The following is a 22,776-nucleotide window of genomic DNA, read 5'->3' as shown; positions in this document are numbered from 1 at the left end:
AACGATGTTGGCTATGGATTTATCATATGTGGCCTTCATTATGTTGAGGTAATTTCCCTCTATGCCTACTTTCTGGAGGGTCTTTATCATAAATGGGTGTTGAATTTTGTTGAAACCTTTCTCTGCATCTATTGAGATGATCATATGGTTTTTCTCCTTCAATTTCTTAATATGGTGTATCACATTGATTGATTTGCATATATTGAAGAATCCTTGAATTCCTGGGATAAACCCCACTTGATCATGGTGTATGATCCTTTTAATGTGCTATTGGATTCTGTTTGCTAGTATTTTGTTGAGGATTTTTGAATCTATGTTCATCAGTGATATTGGCCTGTAGTTTTCTTTGTGACATCTTTGTCTGGTTTTGGTATCAGGGTGATGGTGGCCTCGTAGAATGAGTTTGGGAGTGTTCCTCTGCTATATTTTGGAAGAGTTTGAGAAGGATGGGTGTTAGCTCTTCTCTAAATCTTTGAAAGAATTTGACTGTGAAGCCATCTGGTCCTGGGCTTTTGTTTGTTGGAAGATTTTTAATCACAGTCTCAATTTCAGTGCTTGTGATTGGTCTGTTTATATTTTCTATTTCTTCCTGGTTCAGTCTCGGAAGGTTGTGCATTTCTAAGATTTGGTCCATTTCTTCCAGGTTGTGCAATTTATTGGCATATAGTTGCTTGTAGTAATCTCTCATGATCCTTTGTATTTCGTCAGTGTCAGTTGTTACTTCTCCTTTTTCATTTCTAATTCTATTGATTTGAGTCTTCTCCCTTTTTTTCTTGATGAGTCTGGCTAATGGTTTATCAATTTTGTTTATCTTCTCAAAGAACCAGCTTTTAGTTTTATCGATCTTTGCTATTGTTTCCTTCATTTCTTTTTCATTTATTTCTGATCTGATCTTTATGATTTCTTTCCTTCTGCTACCTTTGGGGTTTTTTTGTTCTACTTTCTCTGATTGCTTTAGGTGTGAGGTTAGGTTGTTTATTTAAGATTTTTCTTGTTTCTTGAGGTAGGATTGTATTGCTATAAACTTCCCTCTTAGAACTGCTTTTGCTGCATCCCATAGGTTTTGGGTCGTTGTGTTTTAATTATCATTTGTTTCTAGGTAGTTTTGGATTTCCTCTTTGATTTCTTCTGTGATCTCTTGGTTATTAAGTAGTGTATTGTTTAGCCTCCATGTGTTGTTTGTATTTTTTACAGATTTTTTCCTGTAATTGATATCTAGTCTCATAGCGCTGTGGTTGGAAAAGATACTTGATACGATTTCAGTTTTCTTAAATTTACCAAGGCTTGATTTGTGACCCAAGATATGATCTATCCTGGAGAATGTTCCATGAGCACTTGAGAAGAAAGTGTATTCTGTTGTTTTTGGATGGAATGTCCTCTAAATATCAATTAAGCCCATCTTGTTTAATGTATCATTTAACGCTTGTGTTTCTTTCTTTATTTTCGTTTTCGATAATCTGTCCATTGGTGAAAGTGGGGTGTTAAAGTCCCCTACTATGATTGTGTTACTGTTGATTTCCCCTTTTATGGCTGTTAGTATTTGCCTTATGTATTGTGGTGCTCCTATGTTGGGTGCATAAATATTTACAATTGTTATATCTTCTTCTTGGATTGATCCCTTGATCATTATGTAGTGTCCTTCTTTGTCTCTTGTAATAGTCTTTGTTTTAAAGTCTATTTTGTCTGATATGAGAATTGCTACTCCAGCTTTCTTTTGATTTCCATTTGCATGGAATATCTTTTTCCATCCCCTCACTTTCAGTCTGTATGTGTCCCTATGTCTGAAGTGGGTCTCTTGTAGACAGCATATATATGGGTCTTGTTTTTGTATCCATTCAGCCAGTCTGTGTCTTTTGGTTGGAGCATTTAATCCATTTACATTTAAGGTAGTTATTGATATATATCTTCCTATTACCATTTTCTGAATTGTTTTGGGTTTGTTATTATAGGTCTTTTCCTTGTCTTGTGTTTCCTGCTTAGAGAAGTTCCTTTAGCATTTGTTGTAGAGCTGGTTTGGTGGTGCTGAATTCTCTTAGCTTTTGCTTGTCTCTAAAGGTTTTCATTTCTCTGTTGAATCTGAATGGGATCCTTGCTGGGTAGAGTAATCTTGGTTGTAGGTTTTTCCCTTTCATTACTTTAAATATGTCTTGCCACTCCCTTCTGGCTTGCAGAGTTTCTGCTGAAAGATCAGCTGTTAACCTTATGGAGATTCCCTTGTATATTGTTGTTTTTCCCTTGCTGCTTTTATTATTCTTTCTTTGTATTTAATTTTTGCTAGTTTGATGAATATATGTCTTGGCATGTTTCTCCTTAGATTTATCCTGTATGGGACTCTCTGCACTTTCTGGACTTAACTGAGTATTTCCTTTCCCATATTAGGGAAGTTTTCAACTATAAGCTCTTCAAATATTTTCTCAGTCCCTTTCTTTTTCTCTTCTTCTTCTGGGACCCCTATAATTTGAATGTTGGTGTGTTTAATATTGTCCCAGAGGTCTCTGAGACTGTCCTCAATTCTTTCATTATTTTTTCTTTATTCAGCTCTGTGGTAGCTATTTCCACTATTTTACCTTCCAGGTCACTTATCCAGGTCACGTTCTTCTGCCTCAGTTATTCTGCTATTGATTCCTTCTAGAGAATTTTTAATTTCATTTATTGTGTTGTTCATCACTGCTTGTTTGCTCTTTAGTTCTTCTAAGTCCTTTTTAAACATTCCTTGTATTTTCTCCATTCTGTTTCCAAGATTTTGGATCATCTTTACTATCATTACTCTGAATTCTTTTCAGGTACACTGCCCATTTCCTCTTCATTTGTTTGGTCTGGTGGGTTTTTACCTTGCTCCTTCATCTCTGTCTTCTCATTTTGCTTAACTTACTGTGTTTGGGGTCTCCTTTTCACAGGCTGCTGGTTCGTAGTTCTTGGTGTCTGCCCCCAGTGGCTAAAGTTGGTTCAGTGTGTTGTGTAGGGCTTCCTGGTGGAGGGGACTGGTGCCTGTGTTCTGGTGGATGAGGCTGGATCTTGTCTTTCTAGTGGGCCGCATCCAGTGGTGTTTTTGGGGGTTCCTGTGATCTTATTATGATTTTAGGCAGCCTCTCTGCTAATGGGTGGGGTTGTGTTCCTGTCTTGCTAGTTGTTTGGCATAGGGTGTCCAGCACTGTAGCTTGCTGGTGTTGAGTGGAGCTGGGTCTTAGCATTGAGATGGAGATCTCTGGGAGAGCTTTTGCCATTTGATATTACGTGGAGCCGGGAGGTTCTGGTGGACCAATGTTCTGAACCCAGCTCTCCCACCTCAGAGGCGCAGGCCTGACACCTGGCCGGAGCACAAAGACCCTGTCAGCCACACGGCTCAGAAGACAAGGGAGAAAAAAAGAAAGGAAGGAAAGAAGGAAGGAAGGGAGGGAAAGTTATTAAAATAAAAAAATAAATAAACTTATTAAAAACAGAACAATTGAAAAGTAATAAATAAAAAGAAAAAAAGAAGAGAGCAACCAAACCAAAAAACAAATCTACCAATTATAACAAGCACTAAAAAGTATACTAAAAAAAAAAAAAAAAAAAAAAAAAGGACAGACAGAGCCCTAGGACAAATCGTAAAAGCAAAGCTATACAGACAAAATCACACAAAGAAGCATACACATACACACTCACAAAAAGAAAAAAAGGAAAAAAATATATATATCTTTTGGGAAGTCTGAGGTCTCTGCCAGCATTCAGTAGGTGTTCTGTAGGAGTTGTTCTACATATAGATGTATTTCTGTTGTATTTGTGGGGAGGAAGGTGATCTCCATGTCTTCCTCCTCCGCCATCTTGAAGGTCTCCTCAGAGGGTCAGTTTACCAAGCAGTGACCATGGACCCTCAGGCCATTCCAGCTGCAGGCTGATGACACATGGGAGATTAGTACTGCTCTTCCCATACCCCTCCAAAGAGTCTCCCCAGGGTAACTATCCCTGTTGCTCTCCTAAATTATACTAAACTCATCCAAAGCCAAACTCCAGATGAAAGTGACCCATGTAAAAGAAGGGTCATAATGATAAGAGCAAATATCAGATATCTAAGTGACCCAGTTATATATATTTTATTGAGTAAGGGCTAAGAGAGGGAAATAAAGAGAGAAAGAGACTAGTCCTGCTATGAAGCAAAGGCCAGGGAGAGATTGGAGATCTAAATGCCCTCTCCAGTGAATCATGCAAGAGCACTTTGTCACAGCTTGAACCCTTCCCTGACAAGTTCCCATTTTCGATTTTGTCCCTAAAGAATAGCTCAGGTGAAAAGGAGGGGGGCTGAGAATGGGTTTATTTGAGGATGCTGACCTATTACAGCCCACGCATAGAAAGAGTTTCCTTTTTCTCCTGCAGCCACCTTAGAAACGTTTCCAGAGAACGCAACATCTCCCACAAGATGTGTAATCCTTATCAATGTGGCAAAGGGGCTATCAAAGCAGCAAAGATCACATGGCTGTGAAGATAAAGGTTTGGCAGTTCCTGGGTGGGCTTATCAAGGTTTAGCAGTAAGCTAGTTTTGTTGCTTCGACTGCATTTAAAAAGTTCATTGATTTGTAGCTAATACCAAGTTGTCATAGTTTCATGAGTAACAGCTTGTGGTTTGCAGAATCAAAGCCTTTTCCTGAATCAATAATAGTGGATTTACTGAGGTGGCTTGAGCATCTGCAGAGAGGGGAGAAGCCAAGAAAGATGCCCTGGTAGAGAAAAGGAGTAAATGTGGTCAGACCATAAGTGGTTTATAAAATTGGAAAAATGACACTCTCCTCAAAGCAGCAGAAATTGAGCCTTTTAAGAATTCGAACTAACCTGTAAAGAGACTATTGTTTTGAAAACATTTACAGATTAAAAATGTGCATACACACATATAATAAATTGACTCTAAGTGGGGGGAAGGCCAAATTGAAGATTTTTTTTAAAAGCTTATTAATTGGTTTAATCTTCATCAAGACAGCTTTTCCACATCCTGAGCTTGGCACAACTGAGTATTTTTCTAGACCCAGCTTTTTGGAAAACATTGACCTCTACCTCTCTTTATTCCCTAGGGGAAAATAAGCACATGCAGGTAGGCACGCATGCAGACTCACACACACAAACCCATTATATTGTCCCTAACTGTACTAAGACATACTTCTAATAATATTTTAGTGTTGTGTTGGACTTTCATAGCATTTTATCAGCCTACTCCATTTAAGCTTCATAGTATCCATGTTGGACTGAGAGAGCTGTTATTTTTATCCCCTTTTGAATAAGAAAAAAATTTAGTCTTAGAGGGAGTCAGAACATCCAGCCCAATTTTCCTAGTGGTACCCAAGGCAGACATCAGTAACTGATCAAAGAACTGTTTCCCAAGAAGCTCAGATTAAGCCTTAGAATCCTTCTGTCAGCTGACCTCCAGGCAGCCACTATCAGTTGATAGAAGATGACATGAAAAGTAAAACCTATTTGACATCCTGGACCCAAGTGACCTGCCCAAGGTCATAGGACTACTTCATGGTAAAGCCAAGTCGCACATCTCTTCTTTCTGTGCTTTCTTTATGAGGTAGAAAGCTTTTACCCCTGTGAGGTAAGTTTGCCTTTTCCACAACCAAAAGCTATGGTCACTTGGGGAATTTTACATCCTTTCATAACAGCTGCCAAACCCCATTCATGCTCACTATTTTAGAAAGCTTAAGACATTACAGAGAGTTCCTAGAAACTTTGAAATTACGTATGTGGTTCACATCATATTTCTACCAGACTATGTTGTTCTAGATAATATGTAGTTGTCAGAATCTTTAAAGCCTATTATTCTTTAATTTAAATATATATTGAGCCCAAATAATTTCTGAGAGTGATAAATGCCAAGAAAAAGATGAAGCGGAATAAAGGGCTGAAGAATGACAGTGGGTGGGGATGAGGTGAGCAATTACAGATGTGATCAGGTAAAGTCTCTCTAAGGAGGTGACATTGGAGCAGAAACTTGAATGAAGTGAGGGGTGTGCCATCTGAAGAGCTGGAAATAGCAAGAAAGGAAGGAAAGGAAAGGCCTTCGAGAGGGAATAAGTTGTGCATGATTGAGAAACAGCGTGGGGAATGTGCTAGGAGATGTCAGAAAGGCCATGGTGAGGAGTTTCCATGGTATTCTGGGCATGATGGGAAGACTGTAGAATTTAAGGCAGGTAAGTCATAAAGCTGACTCAGTTTGGAAAGATCACACAACCAAATATTTATTTTTAAAGATTACTCTGAGAGTAGTGTGAACAATGTACTCAGCAGAAGGGGGAAAGAATGATGGTGAAGCAAGAAGTTGAGGTCACTCACTGCAAAATTCCAGTTGAAGTTGTCTAAATCAGAAGTGAGAATGACAAGCTTGATGGCCAGAGGAGAGTAATCCATAAACAGAGACTGATTGGGGGTCATTAGCTATGTAGGCTTGGGTCTTCCTAGAAGCAGACCTGTAGACAGGAGTACACATGCAAGAGATTTATTGGGGGAAATGCCTGTGAAGGATAAAAAGGCATAGGCAGAGAAGGCAGAGAGAGCCTTCAGACCATAGGGCAGATCTGGCACTTGCACAGGAGAGGGGGGAAGGATGATGGGACCAGAGGAGTCTCAGACTGCAGCACAGTTCCCAGAAAGGGTTAGCAGGGGGAATCCTCGTGCCAAAATTGCCACAGGAATGGCCCTGCCATGCTTAGTCATTTACCAGGAACAGCCTGTGGGAAGCATGGTTTCAGCAGGGACGTGGGGGTGGATCCAGAAGGATAGCAGCTGAGGTCATCAGTCAATTATGTTTCCCACAGCAGGAGATCTGAGCAGCTGATTTTCATGGCCACCATAGCAGCCAAGAATGTGGATGGGCCCATCCTCTCCTGCCTTCTCAGGGACTTAGCTCCTACATCTTCATCCTATCCATCTCTACTCAAACAAGCTTTAGGAAGTTGCATCTTTAGAAAACCTTCTCTTGATCTCAGAGCCTCCTCCAAATAATGCTTTCTCTTGTCCCCATACACATGCAGTTTTTTACAAAGAGTTGTCCACCAAAGGTGCTTCTACTTTCTCATCTCCATTCACTCTTCAATCCATTCCTCTCTTCTGCTCCTCCCGTGGCACTGAGGCTTCTGTTAAAACCAGCAGCAACCTCCATCTTGCTAAATCCAATAGAGACTGAAGTTCTCTTCTTACCTGATCTTGGCAGAATTTGAAGAGGTTGATGATTCACTCCTTAAAATAGTTTCTTTTCGCTGATTTCTGTGATGTCACATTCACAGTGTTTTCTTTCTGCCCCTCTTACTATTCCCTGCTGGCTCCGCACTCCTTCTAAACATTCTCACTCTATTTTCCTTCAGTCTGGAAGAGCCTATTGCCTTCCTGTGTGGTGGGAAGCTGCCTTTACATCTTGTCTTTCATCCTTTTTCTCTGGGGCTTAAAGTAAAAACTCTGTGCTCAGTCCTCCAAGTTTTACCTCCTAGGAAATCAAAAATCCTTTCTTCTCTCCACAAAATCTGTCCCTTGCAAATGAAAAGGATTTGTTTTTCCTACCCTTATTTAAAAAGTAACCTATTTTGAGAACAAGGCTAAGCCTTTGTTCTAAGCTATGTCTGCCCTTCTCTGAAGCAGTGGAATGCCTCATTTTCAACGGTGGAGAGTCCTAGGACAAACCAAATTGCTGAGAATGAAATATCTCAGCAGCAAACTGTCCATCAAGCATATCCACCTGTATATCTCAGAGGTATAACAAAATATTACATGCTTAAAACTTGTGATCCTCTCCACATCCAAATCTGTACTGTCTCTAATCTCCCTCCACGAAGAGAATGGTTCCTGTGCTCATTCAGTTGCTCAGGTCATGAATCTGGGAAACAGATTCAAGTTTCCCTCTTATCCGTCCCTCTCATCCATCACCTCCAGTGGAGAACCAGATCTTGCCCATTCTGCTGCCTCCACCCCCAATTTTAACTCCCTGTGTTCACTTCTCTCCATCTCCACTCTACTGCCCAACTCTTAGCCATCATTATATCTTCTCTGGATTACTGAAATAACCTTCCAACTGGTCTCCCTGCTTCCCTTCTTGCTTCTTTCTAATCCTGTCCCCACACAGTAGCTGAATGATCAGACAAAGCCCATCAGGTCATGTGAGCGCCCTACTCTATATTCTTTTAATGCTTTCCCAATGCACTTGCAATAAAATACAAAATGCTTGTCGTGACCTTCAAAGTTTCACATGTTCTGTCTGCTGCCTCCATCTCTAGACTCACAGCATGCTGCTTTTTCCCCAGGCTCCAACACGGGTGTTCCCATGGTCTCTGAATGTTCCAAGTACTTTCCTTTCTCTGAGACTTCACATACGTTAATCCTTTATCTTCCCAACACCCATCCTTTGCCTTCTATTCAACTTCCTACCTCAGATTCCTTAAAGAGGATTTTCCTGAACTTTTCAATCCAAATTAAACCCCTAAGTTATGCTCAAGGCACCCATTTCTTTTCCTTCATGGCAATGATTGTCATCTGTAATTTAAAATCATTTATGAGGTTTACCTGTTAAATGCTTGCAGCCCCACTAGACTTAAGGCAGGGACCATGTCATTGCTCATCAACTATCACAATCCCTAGCACATAGTAGGGACTCACTATTTGCTAAATTAAAAAATGTTCTCGGGCTTCCCTGGTGGCACAGTGGTTGAGAATCCGCCTGCCAATGCAGGGGACACGGGTTCGAGCCCTGGGCTGGGAGGATCCCACATGCCGCGGAGCGGCTGGGCCCGTGAGCCACAATTGCTGAGCCTGCGCGTCTGGAGCCTGTGCTCCGCAACAAGAGAGGCCGCGATAGTGAGAGGCCCGCGCACTGCGATGAAGAGTGGCCCCCGCTTACCACAACTAGAGAAAGCCCTCGCACAGAAACGAAGACCCAACACAGCCATAAATAAATAAATAAATAAATAAATAAATAAATGAGTTGCTCGTGACTGCAAATTAAAAAAAAAAAAAAAAATGGTCTCGTATAGGTAGAGTTATAAAGGAAGAAGGAAGAAGATGGAACCTTAGAGAAAAGAGATCATGTAAAGAGGAGGCAAAGGAAGAGGAGCCAGAAAAGAAACAAAAAAGATCAGGAAAGAAGTAGAATCAGAAGAAAAAAGAATTTGTGATTTTGAAAGAATTACATGTTAGAAAACTGGGCAAGAGTTTTTAGCTATACGTCCCAGACAGAAAATACCAAATGTTGGTGAGGAACAACTGGAGTTATCACACATTACTGATACAAGTGTAAAATGGTACATGAACTGTTTGGCAATATCAGAGCTGAGCATATGCATACTTACTGTACCAGCAATTCTAGTCCCAAGTTTATGCCCAAAGGAAGTATGTGCATATGTGCACCCATAAAAACATGTACAAGAATGTTTATTGCAGCACTATTTATTGTAGTTAAAAATTAGAACAACCCAAATGCCCATCAACAGTAAAACAAATAGTAATATATTCATACAATGGAATATCATATAGCAATGAAAATGAATTAATTATACTACACACAATGACTTGGATGCATCTCACAAACTTACTGTTGTACAAAAGTGTTAGACATAAAAGAGTATATAGGATTTGATTCTATTTGTTTAAAATTCAAAACCAGGCAAAACTAATTTACAGTGTTAGAACTCAAAATAGTGGTTGCCTCTGGGGAGAGTATGAAGTGATGGGGCACAAGTGGGGTTTTGGGGAGCTGGTAGGTTCTGTGTCTTGATCTGGGTTTAGTTTGTGACTATTCACTGCACTGTACACTCATGATTTGTGCATCCTATGATTCCTATACTTCAATAAAAGTTTACTTAAAAAGACAACTTGGTAGTCTTCTATTTAAATTGCTTAGCAGCTTAGCAGTGCCTAAAATAGATTATCACGAATCTTTTCAGGAAATGGAAGTGTTGGTGTGTATGCCTCTGCGTGTGTATGTATGTGTGGGTGTTGAACATTGAATATTCTTCAGAAATGCAGTCAGGTGAAAGGAAACATCAAATTTATTATGCTTTCTTAAATAACTTGGCTTATGTGCCATAGTGTTTCCATAAAAGATTCTCTATTCAATGAGAGTCAGTCTACTTGTGTTGTTAGAAGAATCTTAGGTAACCCCAACCCCATGCCACATCTATCAAATTTCATTTTACCCTCCCCTTTTATTCAGTAAATCATTCAATCACTGAGCATTTTCTCTACACCAATCCCAGTGAGAGGTGGTGGGGATTCAGAGAAAACACTATATATATATGCCCTTCTTATCTCTATTCTTAGGGCCTGAGGAATTCATCAGGGATGCTTGCCAAGAGTGTCTAAGCCTCAGGAACAGGGGCAAGACTGTGTGAGGTGTTCACCTAGAATAGCTGGAAATTATATAATCAAAGGGACAAGGGAAGCCAGAGTCCACTGGGAGAGAGAAATGGTACAAAGAATCACAGATGGTAGGCAAGCTGACCTCAGGAAACAGACAGTAAAGAAATCAGGCCCAGGTCAGGAAGTAGATGTAAAGATGTCCCAAGAGAACAGCAGAGAATCAAGAGTGGCAGTAGGTGGGGTCCATATCCAGTGCATCGATAAGGGGTGCATGGTCTCTAAAAATTTAAAAACAATGTGAAACTGATTAAAAGTCTAGCTGCCTTTTGTTATTACTACACACCAGCAATCCTAAAAAAATGTTTGTAAAATACTCCAGCCTCTGAATGTTTACTACAGTAGTGTTTATAACAGTGAAAAATTGGAAGCAGCCTAAATGTCCCTCACCTGAAGAATGGAGGAATGGGTCATGGTATATTCATACAGGGCAGTGGAAGCAGATGACCCAGCACTCCATATATCAACCTGGGAAACTCCAAAACATAATGTTGCTAGTTGCAGAAGTCTACATAGCCTAATGCCATTTACACAAAGTTTTAAAACACATAAAATGAGAGTTATATGTGGATCCGGGTTGCAAAAGTACACAAAGTGCGTGGGCATGACCAGCACTGGGAAGGGCAGTGACCCCTGGAAGTAGGGAGGAAAGAAAGCAACCAGAAAGAATACACAGGACATATATTTGTAATTTTTTTTTAAGCTCAGAAGTGGAAACCACAGTGCATAATTTTTACTATCTGTTCTTTTTCTACATGTCAGAAATATTTCATAATACAAATAAAATTTTGAACCACACACACACACACAAAATGGTCCTGCCTGCTAGAGATGACTGCCTGCCTGACCCTTAATACCCTAGTACAGGTGAGTGATTCACAAAGAAGCTGACATATGTGAAGGTATCCAGAGCCCATTGCTGTTGGTGGCAAGAGGTGGGCATGGGACCAGGTTAAAAAAAAAATCTGGTTTTCTCAGAAAGAGGCTTTGGTGGTGTGTTATCTGAAGACAAGATGACATGTTCTTAACACTGATGTAGGGTAAAAAGGTTAACATCCATGTGAAAACCTGCCCAGAACCACCACGTCCAGGCCTTATACGTAGGCAGGCAGGCAGGGATGACTCAACTCTCAACAGCTCTGAGTCTGGGAAACAGCATGCCTGTTAGAACCAGGTGCCATGACATTTTGGAGTATGTGTTGGTAAGGTTCTCCATGTTAAGTAGCTTTACATGTTGTTATTAGAATCACGTTAGTGCAGCGCTAGAGCAAACGTCCCACGTCCACAGATGATTCTTTCCAAGAAACCTATTGGTTTGCTTTTCTTCTCTTTTCCTTCTCAATAGCAGCTGACAGACCAAGGGGAGCTGGCCCGGGCCTTTGATGCCAGTGCCAGTTGAACAATAGCCCTGCTTGTGGCAATCATCCTCTTTGTTCAGCCAGGAGAATGCTGAAGCTGTTGCTCGTTGGATCCTGTGTATGTGGGTGGCCAGAGCAAGGTGCATTTGGCAGCCAGATGTAGATTCTGGGTGGTACGAGCTGACTGTCCACATAGCTAAAGCTTGGGACTTGGCTGGAACTCCCCTGACCAGTGCAATCAGAGAGACCAGATGGACTCGCCTCCTGGTCCTTTGAAGATGGTGTCCTTTATTTAGCTAAAGGGAAGAGACAGCCAACCATCTGACCTGGAAAGCATTCTTGGGCAGCCCGGTTCTTTTTGTGCACATCTAAAAGAAAGGGAAAGTGCGCTGTTGAAAGGAAATTTGGGGAGAGCCTTTGCAAGCCACTGAGGAGCTTGTAAAATCACACTTAACAAATGGGCACCAGAGGTTCTATTAACCAGTGGGAACTTCCCATTTATTTTCCTGGGGCAGTGCCACTTAGAAAGTAGATGACACTACAGGGAATTTGTCACCCTTTCTAGGGGTTTCCTTGCCAGTGCTGCTGTAGTGCTGCTAGTGCTGCTCTGGCTACGACTGCCACCAGAGCCATTTCTAGCCACTGGAGTTGCTCCTCACTTTAGACCACCCTCCTTAGGAGGACGATCTGGACATGAGTGGTAGGCTGGAGTGCAGGGGCTTTGCTTGCCACGCCCTTGTTGGTGCTGCTCTCCGGTGGAGGTACTGAGATCGCAGTCCCGTGGGGATCCAGTTTTGGTCAAGGTGGACTGTAGCATAGAGCTCCATCCCTGCCCACACCAGGTCCTGGGATTCCTCTAAAATGTAACCCACTGGGCTAGGCCCTCTACTTAAAAAATCCATTTGGAATCAACCAACCACCTTATGTTTTGAGCTCTGACCCTCTAACCCAGTTTCCACACGGTAGCTTCATACACTCTCTGGCTAACACCCTTCAGATAGTCTACCTAGTTGGATGAGTGTTTCATCCCTTACCACAAACTCTTTGCGCATAGAGCCTGCTCTATTATCCTGCTCATCTGACACTTGTTGGAGTTGAGGTTTGTGTCTGCGAGCACAAAACCACTATGCACAGTTGTATAAGTTGTTCACTGCACAAAGTCTTCCAGCCAAGATGGTGAATGGGGACTGAAATACCATTAACGGGTCCTATGGACTTATACTATCTCCATTTCATCAGTACCTAATGAGTGCAAGTGCCAGTGTTTGACACCTTTTTTTCCACTTGATTAAATAAACACACCTCTTTTTTAGCAGAGCTATTACTCTCTCAATTCCAACCTCATAGTTCTAGTGGAAGCTGGCAATCTTATTACCTAGTAGCCAAACACCTGGCCTCAGGAGTGGCTGCATGACACAAGCTGGGACAGAGTCTTTTTGATGCGTATATAAATGGAATTATTTTCTTAATATCATTTTTAATTGTTCATTGCTATTGTATAGAATAAAAACTAATGGTTTTTTTAATACTGATCTTGTACCATGTAACCTTGCTGAATGCCTTTATTAGTTTCAATAATTCAGGACTCCTTAGGAATTTCTATATAAAAAAATTATATCATGTGCAAAGAGAGAGAGTTTTACTTTTTTCTTTCCAGTCTGAATGCATTTTATTTATTTTTCTTGCTTAATTGTCCTGGCTAGAACCTCCAGTATAATGTTGAATATAGGTGGTAAAAGCAGACGTCCATGTCTTGTTCCTGATCTTAGGGTGAAAATTTTCATACTTGCACCATTAAATATGATGTAAGCTGTGAGTTTTTGTATTTTATGCACTGTATCAGGTTGCGGAAGTTTCCTTTTATTCCTAGTTTGTTAAGTGTTTTTATCATGAAGGGGTGTTGGAATTTTTTCAAAAGTTTATTCTGGGTCTACTGAGATGACTGTATAGTTTTTGTCCTTTATTCTATAAAATGGTATATTACAACAGCTGATTTTTGAACTTTAAACCAACCATTCATTCCTGGGACAAATCCCACTTGGTCATGATGCATAATCACTTTTATATGTTGCTAGACTTGGTTTTCTAGTGTCTTATTGAGGATTTCTGTGTTTATACTTACGCAAGATAGAGGCCTGTAGTTTTCTTTAATTGCAGTGGCTTTGCTTGTTTTGGGGTAACATTAATACTGGCTTCAGAGAATGAGTTAGGCAGTGTTCCCTTCTCTCCCATATTCTGAAAAAGTTTGTGAAGATTGGTGTTAATTATTCTTTTTATGTTTGGTAGAATTCATCTTGAAACCAAGCCCAGGCTTTTCTTTGTGGAAAGTTTTAAATTACTAATTTAATCTCTTTATTTGTGATAGGTCTATTCAGATTTCCTAATTCTTGAGTCAATTTCGGTAGGTTGTATTATCCTAGAAATTTGTTTATTTCATCTAAGTTATCTAACTTTGTTGGTATATAGTCCATAGTATTCCCTATAATCTTTATTTCTCTAAGGTACTGATCTCACCCCTTTCATTTCTGATTTTAGTAATTTGAGTCTTTTTTTTTTCTTAGTCACTCTAGCTAAAGGTTTGTCAAATTTGTTAATCTTTTTAAAGAATCAGCTTTTGGTTTTGTTGATTTTCTCTACTGTTTTTCTATGCTCTATTTCATTCATTTCTACTTTGGTCTTTATTATTTCCTTCCTACTGCTTGCTTTAGGTTTGTTTTTCTTTTTCCATTGTCTTAAGATAGAAAGTTAGATTAGTGTTTTGAGATTGTCCTTCTTTTTAAATGTAGGTATTTACAGCTATAAGTTTACCTCTAAGCACTGTTTTAGCTATAACCAACAAGTTTTGGTATGTTGTGTCTTCATTTTCATTTCTCTCAAAGTGTTTTCTAATTAGCTTTGTGACTTTCTCTTTATTTAGGAGTGTGTTGTTTAATTTCCACATATTTTTGAACTTCCCAAATTTCTTTCTGTTACTAGTGTTACCATTGTAACACTAGTAATTTTATTCCATTGTAATTGAAGAACATACTTTGCATAATCCCAATCCTTTTAAATTTACTGAAGTTCTTTTATGGCCTAGTATATGATCTGTATCACAGGATGTTCTACGTGCTCTTAAGAAGAACATATATTTTGCTGTCATTGTGTGGAGTGTTCTATAGATATCTCTCACCTCTATTTTGTTTATAGTGTTATTCAAGTTCTTTATTTCCTTGTTGAGCTTCTGTCTAGTTGTTCTATCCATTAGTGAAAGTGGGGTATTGAAGTCTCCAAATATAATTATTGAATTTTCTATTTCTCTCTTCAGTTCTGTCAGGTTTTTACTTCATGTATTTTGGGGCTATGTTTTTAGATGCATTTATGTTTATAATTGTTAAATCTTCCAGATGGATCAATGCTTTTATCATTATAAAATTTCCCTCCTTATCTCTAGCAACATTTTTGTTTTAAAGTCTATGGTATCTGATATTAGTGTAACCCCCCCAGCTTTCTTATAGTTACTATGTGCATGATATATCTTTTTCCATCCTTTTACTTTCAATCTATTTGTATCTTTGAGTATAAAGTGTGTGTCCTGTAGACAGAATATAGTTGGATCTTGTTTTTTATCCAGTATGTCAATCTCTGCCTCTTAATATAATTATTTAATCAATTCACATTTAATGTTATTATTGATACAGTTGGATTTACATCTGCCATTTTACTTTTTGTTTTCTATATGCCTCATGTAATTTTTGCTCTTCTGTCCTCCTTTACTCCTTTCTTTTGCATTAATTAACTATTTTCTATGGAACATTTAAACTCCTTTTAATGATTCTTTCACTATATATAGTTTAGTATTTCTTAGTGGCTTCTCAATGGCTTACTATATACATCTTAACTTATCAGAATCTACTTCAGATTAATTTCAGTGAGATATAAAAATGTTCCCTCTATATAGCTCTATTCCCTCCTCCACCTTTTTTTTTTTGCTATAATTGATATACATATTACATCTATATATGTTACAAACCCAACAATACATTTCTATAAGTATTATGTTACATAATTTTATGTCTGTTAAAGAAGATGAGAGAAGAAATGAGAACAAGTATTTATAGAGTTTGTTATATTAACCTTCTTATTTGCCATTTCTGATTTTCTTGGCTTGTTCCGTGTGCATTCAAGAAACCATCTGGTGTTGTTTCTTACTCCTGTACAGCTTTGCTCCCACTTGTGTCTTTTGTGCTGTTACTGTCAAATATATTACACTTTTATACGTTATCAGCCCAAGAATATCACATACGTATTGTTTTATGCAATTGATTTTTAAATCAATCAAGAGAAGAAAGGAGAAAAATATGCATTTATATTCTCTTTTATAATTACATAATTACCTTTATTGGTGTTCCTATTGTGTGTTTGTGGATTTGAACTACTGCTTGGGTCACTTGCTTTCAGCCTTTGACTTGCAGAATTTTCTTTAGTATTTCCTATAAGAGAGATCTGAGAGCAATAAATTCTCCTGGTTTTTGTTTATTTGCAAATGTCTTTATTTCACCTTCATTTTTTTTTTTTTTATTTTTTTTTATTTTTGGCTGTGTTGGGTCTTCATTTCTGTGCGAGGGCTTTCTCTAGCTGCGGCAAGTGGGGGCCACTCTTCATCACGGTGCACGGGCCTCTCACTATCGCGGCCTCTCTTGTTGCGGAGCACGGGCTCCAGACGCGCAGGCTCAGTAGCTGTGGCTCACGGGCTTAGTTGCTCCGCGGCATGTGGGATCTTCCCAGACCAGGGCTCGAACCCGTGTCCCCTGCATTGGCAGGCAGATTCTCAACCACTGCGCCACCAGGGAAGCCCCTCACCTTCATTTTTGAAAGATAGTCTTGCTGGATATCAGATTCTTGGTTTACATTTTTTTTTTCTTTGAGCACTTTGAATATGTCATCCCATTTCCTTCTGTACAACATGGTTTCTGATGAGTCAACTATTAATATTGGATTTCCCTTGAAATGAGTAGTCTTCTCTTGCTTATTTCAAGATTTTCTCTTTGTCTTTGTCTTTACACATGCCTGCTGTAGAGCTTCCACCCTGTAAGTGGAGGTTTGGTGGAAGAAGAAGCCCCCAGACCTCTCAGTTGCTCTTTCCTGGATTAGAGCATCTGCAACATAGAGCTGGAGGGATGAGAAATGCTAGTGGCCTGCCCTCCTGGGGAGGCACAGTAGTCCTCAGCTGGGATGATGCTCTTGGCTCACCCACTCAGAGTGGAGCTTCTGTCACTTTGAGTTGGGGGGTAGGGAGTGGGGGCAGGGAGAGGAAGCAAGTCCTGACTCACATGTCACAGACGCTCACTGCTCTTATTGCAATTTTGTAGATTTTCTTGAATAAATATTTCTTCATTTGCTGTGTGCCTTTAGAACAATTTCAAGATAATTCAAGTTATTGTTTGTTAATAATTTTTACCCATTATGGATGTTTCACTGGGGAAAAGACCAGCAGAGCTCCTCAGACTGCCATTCTGGAAGTTCACTCCAGAATACACTGTTTTAAAAAGCTACATAGCTTTATATACTTCTTTTTCCACTTGACTTAATAATCCCCTATATTATTACAGACTCTTCATAAATATCATTTCTAATTATTGCACAATAGTCCATCAAGTCAGATATACCAAACTTTAATAAACTTTTTGTTTTAGAACTGTTTTAGATTTACAGAAAAAATAGGAAGATAATACAGATTTTTGATATATGCTATACCCGGTTTTACCTCTGTTGTCTACAGTTTACTTTCTGTTTCCTTCTAATTTTTCACCATTTTAAGTAATGCCATGGTGAACATCTTTGTGCATAAGTATTTTTATATTTTAGGTTATTTACATGAGGTAGATTTTTACAGAGGTTTCATTACCTGGTCAAAGTATTTTAGAACATACTTGACTCTGTAAGATTAAAGTCCCAGGCTTGGGTCTATTATCACAATTCTGCTTAGCATCAGAGTAGTAATTACATTATGATTTCTACGTTAGTTCAAGTAAAAGGTGTACCTCTTAAGCATAGCCACTAGCAAAAGATGATCATGAAACTAAATAGTTTGCAAGAATTGACTGAGGTCCTAAGTATGAGGTGATCTTTACACCCCCAGGAAGACTTGTTCAAGTCTAACCATGCCAGTCACCCTATATTTGGCTCTATGTGGTAGAAAGTTGGTCAGACCAGTCATTCTCAAAGTGTGGTCCCCAGACCAGTAGAATCACTGGTCTAGAGAGACCAGATATATGAGGTAAACTTCAAGATAACCATTTGGGAGTTATCTGATATAGGAAAAAGAGGTAATAAATCACTAAAGTTATAAAACCACTTTTTGGTATTCAGGCCAGGCTGTGGCCGGAGGGAGGTTGCTTGGGCTCAGTGCACATAGCAGGCAAGCTCAGTATTCTCTCTGAACTGGGATTTGAGAGCAAGGTCTTGGTACAGCCTGTTCCTCTCCTGCCACTAGTAATTCCCAAGATGTAGAGAAAGGGCAAATTAGAAGGCTCCTGGAACTGTTGAAGGCTACAGAGGCTACCATACCACCTGAGTAGCCATTGGCCAATGGCCCACAGTGAGTGAGCAGGGAACCGTGGTCACACAGGCTGGAAGAGTCATCCTCAGAGAGGGCATAACTGTTTCTGAGGCTCTGCAGAAAAGCTGCACCAGTATGCTTTCTTTCACCCACCCCAGTGGTGATGAGAGCATGAGTGTCATGATAACAAAAACAGGGCTTAGTTTGCATGCCTTGTATTCATTTTAAAAATCTTATAAAATCTGGGGAATTATAAATGCTTCAGAGCATAAGGGACAAAGCCAAACCCTAGCAAGCTGAGGGGTTCTCCTAGAGTTCATGAGCTCTGACTTCTTCCTTACCCCAGTCCCTTGGAGTAAGTGATTGGCTATGGGGCAGGTAGAATATAGATGAGGCTGAAGCACAGAAACCCATGGAATGGCCCCAAATCCTTCCCCCAGTCCTATGTGCTGGAGGTTGAGGCAGGGAATGGGGAAGAGAGGAGGAATGGAATTAATATCCAGATCTAAAGGAAATGGGCGGTAAAAAGAGACCTTGTCACCTGGAGGAAGACAAGGTTGGCCAGGGCCAGAGGGCAATTTGGTCCCCTTCTCTAATTAAAGGAGGGCTGACTGTCTGATCTATGACTGAGGGGCAAGGAAGGAAGAACGTGCATCTCTAGAAGACCTCAAGTATAGGAAACCCGCTCCCAGGTGGGCAAAGTGGAAACATTAGGTCTATAAGGTACAGTTCCCACTTCTGCTCCAGAACTTCATAATTGTTAGGAACTACCCAAAAAAGAGGGAAAAGACCCACATTTCTTATTGTAATTCCAAGTGCTTCCCAGGTCTTACCAATCTGAGGTACAAAGAATGCTACTTTAGCAGATAATCCCAAATTTATCTAGTGCCAAATCCCCACCTGCATAATTGTCAGACCTCTGACCCTGTTGGCATTTCCCCTCCCTGTTATCCCCCTGGAGTGCCCAGAAGGTCTTCCAGTTGCTTCTGCAGGAGCCTGGCCCACCACCTGAGCCCTGCTCCAAACTGACCTCAGCCTTCCCCTCGGGCCAAGAGCTCTGGCAGCCTGCTCACGGCCGCCCACAAGGAAAACTGTTCTGGGACACCCTGTTACTCTACCAGGAGAAGCAAATATCTCTTTGTCACTTGTCTTGTTTGGTCTGGGGACTGGGAGAAATTAAGATATCCAGGCAAAAGAGCAATCTGGAGTTCAGAGACCAGACAGGTCAGTTTGTACTGCATTTTTATGGGCACAAATAAATATTATGGAAACTGGCATTTCTAATTGCCTCTGATAAATAGCAGTATGCTACAGTGCTCTGTGGTTTCATCATGGCTTTAAAATTAAGACACATGATATAACTTGCACATGCAATTTTTCAATTTTTTTCCTTAACCTTCGTGGATTGTCAGAGATGATAATGATTATTGTTCACTTGGCTAGCTCTGGCCTGGCAGAAGCCTGCAGAAGGAAACAGCCTAACAGCAACATTAGCCCTTTACAGTGGGTTCAACAAGCACTGCCTCTGGCCGAGGCCAGGGTATGAGGGGATCATCATAGAGGGGCTGCTTTTGGGAAACTTGCCCACATTCCTAGAAAGAGAACATTTCAGCCAACAAATTGATCAAATCCCATGGTGGTATTGGTTAACTTTTTTTTATATTAATTTATTTTTTGCTTTTTAAAACTCTACTGAAATTTTTTTTTTTTTTTGCTCAAAAAGTAGTGCATAACTGTTTAAGCAAATCAAATAATTCAGAGGCATTTAATAGTCTCTCCCTTTTTCACTTCAGTGCCACCATTTTGAGTTTGCCATTTTCCCTACATACATTTAAATACATCTAAACAGGGGCTTCCCTGGTAGCGCAGTGGTTAAGACTCTGCCTGCCAATGCAGGGGACATGGGTTTGAGCCCTGGTCCGGGAAGATCCCACATGCCAAGGAGCAACTAAGCCCGTGTGTCACAACTATTGAGCCTGTGCTCTAGAGCCCGCGAGTCACAGCTACTGAGCCCATGTGCAGCAACTACAGAAACCTGCACACTTTAGGGCCCGTGTGCCGCAACTGCTGAGCCTGTGTGCTGCAACTACTGACACCTGTGCGCCTAGAGCCTGTGCTCCGCAACAAGGAAAGCCACTGCAATGAGAAGCCCACACATCACAAGGAAGAGTAGCCCCCGCTCACCACAACTAGGGAAATCCCACGCGCAGCAATGAAGACCCAACACAGCCAAATAAATAAATAAAATTATTTTAAAAAAAGAAGTATTGCCTTTATCTTCTTGTGATGCTGTTTTCTGATTTCCCTACCACTGCTTTGAAGAGTCAGTATTTGAAAAAAGAAAAACAAAGAAATGGTTAACCTCTTCATTGGCCTTCAGCGTGGTGGCTCCAATGAGCTGTCATGAATAGCTTTCCGTAACAAATGGGATTATAGTCCTCTTCATCATTCACCCTTTTCACCCCAGTACAGTAGCAATGCTGAGACCTTCAGGGATCACATCAACCAAATCCCAAGGTAGAGATATTTAAATTCAAAAATCCACACTCACTTGCACCTGTTCTTTCCTGGCTACCGTGGTGCATTTGGGCTTTGCATCTAGCTCCTTGAAAATTTATTTTAAGGTAAATAGAGTCTTGTTTTGAGAGTGAAAAGTTATTTCAACATGCATCCCAGACAGCATGGCCGCAAATGGAGTATAAATGCATCAGGATCCCCACTTGAGATTTTCGTTTTAGCCCAGTGCATTCAAAGCAGTAATCTACATTGTGCCAAGCCAAGTAGTGAGTGACTATGCTAGGAGGATTAAAAGATTATTTTTTTTTAATCCACTGGAACCCAAGCCATAGTCCCTCTATCGGTAACATTAATAACTATAATGGACTAAATTCAGATACCTCTTTTCTTCAAGATTCTGAAAATATTTTTTGCCAAATGTAACTTACCAAATCACAGATTGATTTTTAGAGCTGGAAAGATCCTTAGAGATCAACCAGACAAACTCCTTATTTAAAGATGATGTTTGAGGCCCAGGGAAGACAGATGACTTGGTCCAGGTCTCTCACATCCACTTACTGACAGAGCAAAACTCAAACCCAGGTGGTCAGATTCTTAGCCTGGGGTGCTTCCTCCCACACTCTTGCTATCCAAAGTATGGTCTGTGGACTTACCACGTGGCATCACCAAGGAGCTTGTCAGAAAAGCAGAATCTCAGGCTCCATCCCAGATCTGCTGAATCAGAATCTGCATTTTAACAAGAGCCCTCTTCCAGTGTCTGTGTGTACATTAAAATCTGAGAAGCCCTGCTTTACATCTCACTGCCACTGCCCACAGCTCCATGACCTTTGCATTTGACATCAGACCATTTTCTGGACATGCCCAAGAAAGTGCAGTAAAATAAGTACAATAATCCTGTGGAAAGAACACTCCTTGAGAAAAGTGTTATAGTGACATCTGACCACGGCAATGAAAGAAAAAGATCAGAAGAGGATTCCTCTGGTGTTTTTGCAGCAAACTTAACCTGCGCACTTGGAAAAACAGGGTCCTTGCTCTGAACAAGCTTACAAGATAAGAGAGAGAAATCTAGGGCCCAGGGAGCAAAAATAGCATTGAATTCTAAATCAGGATGCAAAGGGTTTAGGGAAAACTTCCTGTGGGACACTCCTAATTCATCCTCCTCCCTGGTGCCAGAAACTTCTAAACTGCAACGTTGACCGACTCTTGTCCTTCAGTGACCCACCGCTGCCTGCAGGGTAAAGTCCAAAGTCCCCTGAGTTGTTCCTGTGCTTCCTCTTTAGCCTCATCACCCTCTTTCCACATCACCCCTTCTTCACACCAAGAAAACTGGGCCGCTTGCAGTTCCCTAGTCTGCCATGCCTTCGTTCATCTTGGAGCCTTTGCAAGACACTCCTGCATAATGCATCCTCCCTTCCTCATCCCTTCATATGGCTAATTGTTGCTCATCCTTATGGTCTCTGATAACGTGCCACCAAGAAACATTCTTCAAATTTTGGTTAGGTGCTCCTCCTCTGCACTCCCATTATGTCCTGAGTTGTTGACTAAATGTTTGTATCCTCCCAAAATTGGTATGTTGAAGCTTTAATCCCCCAGTGTGATGGTATTTAGAGGTGGGTCCTTTGGGAGGTAATTAGGTCTAAATGAGGTCATGAGAGTAGGGCCCCCATGATGGGATCAGTACCTTTATAAGAAAAGGAAGAGACACCAAAGCTCTGTCTCTGCCATGTGAGGACACAGCAAGAAGGCAGCTGTCTGCAAGTCAGGAAACAGACTCTTACCAGAAACCAAAGAATCAGGCTCTCACCAGGAACCAAATCTGTCAGCACCTTGATCTTGGACTTCCCAGCCTCCAGAACCCTGAGAAATAAATGTCTGTTGTTTGAGCCACCTTGTCTCTGGTATTTTGTTATAGCAGCCTGAGCAGACTAAGATACTCTGTGTCCCCCACTGTCGTGCTGGCTGGTTATTCCTCATTTGTCTGTCCTGCAAACAGCA

The sequence above is a fragment of the Balaenoptera ricei genome, chromosome 15 (genome assembly GCF_028023285.1).
Source record: "Balaenoptera ricei isolate mBalRic1 chromosome 15, mBalRic1.hap2, whole genome shotgun sequence".
In the NCBI taxonomy this organism is placed as follows: Eukaryota; Metazoa; Chordata; class Mammalia; order Artiodactyla; family Balaenopteridae; genus Balaenoptera; species Balaenoptera ricei.
This window is presented reverse-complemented; position numbering follows the sequence as displayed.